The following is a 5,299-nucleotide window of genomic DNA, read 5'->3' as shown; positions in this document are numbered from 1 at the left end:
CTCCCGTCTGAGGGTGGCGGCTCCATCCCTCTCTCCTCTGGCTCTCCTGTGTTTGTCAGTTCCCTGCACACAGATTTCCATCCCAGGCTACCTGTGAATGACGCTTCCTCCCTTCAGGCAGGATGGCTGCTCTAGCCCCACCCCTGCAGGCTCAGAACAGGACCAGATTAGGGGACAGCGTCACAGACCATCTGCCGACGCTGGCTCTCCCCGAAGGACTAGTCCTACTGTGACAGCGCACACAGGACGGCTGTACCCTCCGCTGTGTTTCTTACTGTAGAGCTAGGTTTACACAGCACCCTAGGAGTGCAATCCTGGCTTGTAGGAACGACTGTCAGAGAAGACAACCAGCCGCTTTGTCCACCCAAGGCGGCTGCCCTTTAGACGTGCAGGTCTATTTTGCTGCAGGATCTGTGGCAGTAGCCACTCGGGTGTGTCTCGTGTCTTTCCCACGTGTTCTGTGTGTCAGAACCCAAAAGCGAACGGACAGAGACGGTAGCTCCGAGGCTTGTTTGATGTTACAGTTGCTCGTTTATTTGTTGCTGTTGCTGCTCCTTAAATCCGCAAGCAGAATTTTATTTCATGAACGGGATGTTTACGTGTTCTTTAAATGTGTTTTAATTTCACTGAGTTTTCTCAGGCTTTATAGTAGTGCTATTTTTATAATAAATAAAATGAACAGATTTTAGAATGGCTTTTAGTAGACCCAATTTCTTTTTTTTTTCTCTTGTTAAATGTTTATTTTCCCACATTCTCACGTATGACCTTTGTGACAACTTTTCAATGTGGTATCTCTGATGTTCTTTAAATAATAACGTTCACAGAACATTTTATCTCAGTTAAAAAATAAATTCTGGATTCTGCTTGTAGTTGTCACCAAACACCTGGGCAAGGAGCCATTTTAGTCGATTCTCTGGTGCTTCGTCAGGGCTGAGCTTCCACTGTGGGCTCCAACTTACTCACCACACTGAGTAGACCTAATTTCTGAATCAGTAATTAACTTGTAATTCATTGCTATAAAAGATGGTAACTCAAGAAGTCGTTTCTCATATGGACTTGCTGACTTTGAATTATTAATATAAACTCTGCCTGTTGTGTGCCCCCAGTCACACGTGTGCACACACACACCCACACACACATACACCATTTGGGAATGGTCAGATCCAGTTCTATAGCTTTGTACCTTCCGCCTCCAAAATGTTCCCTGATTTCCGGAAAGAAAAGAATATACAACCTTGGCAGCTTTGAGTCCGAATGTCTGATTGTCATTTCCTACACAGTCTGTGTTCTGTAAATTCCATAGGAAATTAGCAATGCAGTTAAAAATGACATTGGTTTTGTTACCCTGAAGCATCCTGACTGAGAAATAGTCCTTTTAAGCTGGAAGAAGATACAAAAACCAATCCTCTCTTCCAATCTGCATAGACTTTGGATGTAATTGATAAACCATTTACATTTCACCCAAAAATGCTCGACAAAGAATTTATCTATATGTGGCCCTTTCAGTTTAATGCCATCTGCGTCTTTTTAAATGACTTAGAAATACTCGCAAGATAATTTATCTCTGCTGTCCTGGCATTTTTCAGTTATGTAGCTAAAGCCCGGAAACGTATTTATAGGTTGTATGATTCTTAAAGGGTTAAGATGGAAAATGTCTGAAGAAAATCAGCTTAAATATGTTGTACAACAGAACATGTTATTGCGGGTATTGAAGTTAGGCTATGATAATGAATTTCAGACTCAAATATTTTCTTTGATTGTCACAAAAACCTGTGAGGAGCCAAGGATTTGCTTTCAGTGTTCAGAATGGAGGTGGTTGTATTTCATTACCAGAGGCTAATTGTGTGAAAACCGTTTTCACATCCAGAAATCCTGAATTAGTAAGGGTGGAGGGGAGTCTACTGGGAACCCAGACACCCTCCATGGATGATTATTTAAAAGAGAAAGGATTACTAGCGGCCATCGACATTTAAATGCCTTCTGAAAGGTGGCTCAGAAATTAATACTGGTTCCTCAAAATCACACCCACCTTCAGTTAAAGCCCTGCCCATGGACTGCTTGCTTCTAAGGACCTCAACAGCCCTTTCCAAGGGGATATGGACATTTCTTTGGAGGTCCATAGAGTTCTCCATTAGATCATTAAGTGTGTCAATAATGTTGAGTAACCAAACCAGAAGAAACTAGGCTATTAATCCACTTCTTTCGGAGTGTTTATTTATCGTAATCATTCATCACCATGAGCCTGAGAGGTTACTTATAATTTTTTTTAAAAATTGGCTGCAGTGCTCTGCCTTGGTTAAATACCACACAGCGTGTGAACACAACAAACCTGAGAGAACGATGGTCGTACGGCCTAATAAAGGATTACAGTGGAAGTGAAAGGCTGACCTACAGTCAGGAAATGTTAATCATTTTTACACCAAAGTGAGTGTAACGTTTCTATAGGGAAATTACTTCAATCTGGTCAGTGCAAGGAGCAGTTTGTATAATCGGATTGCAAATAAGGTTTGATCACATTCCAGCTTAATCTACTCTCTGAGCACCATTTACCGCACTAAATCAAACCCGGGGAAGCTGCCGGCGCGGTTTTACAATCATTACACCCGAGGGGCAGGGACTCGGTAATAAACAGCAAATAAATTGAAGCGCTGACTTGCCTGCTACAGGGCATTTCTAATTATCCTCTAGTTTAGCTGGAAATTGTCATGCTCTCATCACAGCCTGTTTTAACTGCTGCTGAATAAGAGTGATACTTTTAGGCTGAATTAATTGAGAATACGAGGAAATGCAGATTGTTCCTCTGTCTCCCTGCTCCTCTCCCTTCCCCCAACCCCACCTCCTGACCCTACCAACTTATAGCAGGCATTTAAGGGAACCTGAGCAAACTATTTATTCTGCCTTCATCTGTCTCCCTCCTCTTTGAGGGAATCAGAAATGTGATGTAACAACAGCATGCCTTGTTTATTTCAATTACAGCCCAAAGAACCCCCGGAATGGACAGCGCTAATAAAGATAACTTGCAAATCCTCCCGAATGGGCTGGTGAAGTAATGATGGCTGGTTCCATGCCCGAGCTAACAGGCAAGTGGAGTTACCATTCTGTGGCATCACATGATAGAAACCAAGTGAGTCAGAAAAATAATTTGGCCAGTGGGAGCCCATGGTGGCCTCTGATATACCTCCACCACTGATGCACCCAATTGCCCTGGAAGCAGAATCAGGAAAGCTGTGGCCCCAGGGGTCTTATCAAGACAGACAAACTCATGATCAGCTTTTGAGCATCGTAGAAATATTTGCTTGGGTAAATCCTGTTGGGAGGTACAGACTGGAAAGGGTTCCTATCCTATCATTCATTTGAAATGTGAGGTATTGAAACCATCTTCTGTGCAAAATGCTTATGAGGGTTAAGATATAAGATAATCATTTCTCCTTCAAGTTCTAGGACTTTGGCCCTAATGTAAGCTCATTGAAATGGATGTTTGTGGTACCCAGGCAGACATAGTAGTATGGAGGCAGGCTTCCTAGATGGGAAGTGACTTGATTATTCTAACTGAGCTTTTTAAAGTGAGGTGAGAAAAGAGGATCTGACCTCTCCAGGAAAGCAGAAGGTTCTAAGCTACCCGGCTCTGCTCCCAGCTTCCGCTCTCCCACAACCTCCGCCTGCCCTCGTATCTTTAGAGGGAAACTTTTAAAATGACTTTATTACCCCCCTCCCCCCGGGAATCTCAGGATGAAGGATGAATAACATCCTGTGAATTTGCGAAGCTCTCTGACTTCACTGCATATCAGACAGCACAGGATTCTACTCAGCCCAGCAGAGCGATTGTACCGCCAGCCTGGAGTTGGAAGAGGAAGGACTTCTCTCTCTGCTCAAATCAGCATCACCCGGGAACAGGAGGCACTTCTCTTCCACCACCCACACAAAGCAAGGCAGGGTCTTCCACAGCAATCACCTTGCATTACAAAATGGTCCTCTGCTGATGGATTTCAAAATAACTTTCATTACATTTGTATGTTTTCCAAAATGTGAAAATACAAAGCAGGCAGGTATTTTATGATATGGTGCTTTTAACTATAAACTTATTTAATGGTGAAATGGTGGAAATAATGCAAAAGTCCAATGGATGACAAACAAAATGTGGTACAAGGACAATGGAATATTATTCTGCCTTAAAAAGGAATGAAATTATGACTCATTTATAGTTAAATGAGTATTCATTTTCTCCCTGCAGATGGTAGGAAGGCAGTGCGGCTATAGCTTCTCTGTTTCGGGGCTCAGAAGGGCAATTGTCACTCCCAGCCTCCTCCCTCCAAACTCCCCTTGCCTGCTCTTGCAGTGGGAGGAGAGTTGACCGCTGGAGTGTTGTCACGATGGGGCCCTGTTATCTCCTCACCTGCTATAGGGCTGGGACAGTCAAGCATGAACCAGGGGCACAGAGGAGTTCTCATTAGAGAGGGCTCCTTACAGATCCAGCCGTGAGATGCAAGTCCTTGTTCTTAAGGGCGGTAATAGTAGCCCTCAGTAATACTAGCAAAATGTGACATGTGGGAAAAAAAATAGAAGGATTCTCTGAGGGGAACATGGCAGTACCATATTTTGAGAAAAGCTGCAGAAGTTTAAAGCTCACTGGTGACGCAGGGTGAGCTGACCTCAACTTTGGCAAATTAGGACCGTCTGGACCTCAAAAAAGATGAAAGGGTATTGTCTACTTAAGAAAAGCATTTTTCCCTTTAGGAAGGTTATCCACCCAATTTCTTTAAATAAATTCTTCCATTATGTACCTATAGGGGACACAGTTACATAGCTGGGTGCTGCCATTTCAGTTCTGAGTCACCTTGGACAGGCTTGTTGACTCAGTTTCCTAATCTCTAAAGTCAGGGCTGATCATGCCCACCTCACAGGGTTATTGTGAGCAATAAAACTTAATAGATACAAATCAAAACCACAATGAGATACCACTTCACACCCATTAGGATGGCTATTAAGAAAAACATGGAAAGGATACGGAGAAATCAAAAACCCTCATGCATTGCTAATGGGAGTGTAAAATGCTGTTGACTCTGTGGGAAATAATTTGGCGGTTCTTCCAAAAATTAAGCATAGAATTACCATATGATCCAGCAATTCCACTCCTAGGCATATACCCAAGAGAACTGAAAGCAGAAGCTCAGATACTTATACACCAGTGTCCATAGCAGCATTATTCACAATAGCCAAAAGGTGGAAATAATGCAAAAGTCCAATGGATGACAAACAAAATGTGGTACAAGGACAATGGAATATTATTCTGCCTTAAAAA

Source organism: Camelus dromedarius, chromosome 13, assembly GCF_036321535.1.
Source record: "Camelus dromedarius isolate mCamDro1 chromosome 13, mCamDro1.pat, whole genome shotgun sequence".
Classification (NCBI taxonomy): Eukaryota; Metazoa; Chordata; class Mammalia; order Artiodactyla; family Camelidae; genus Camelus; species Camelus dromedarius.
The sequence above is the reverse complement of the archived record's forward strand: the minus strand, read 5'-3'. Positions refer to the sequence as shown.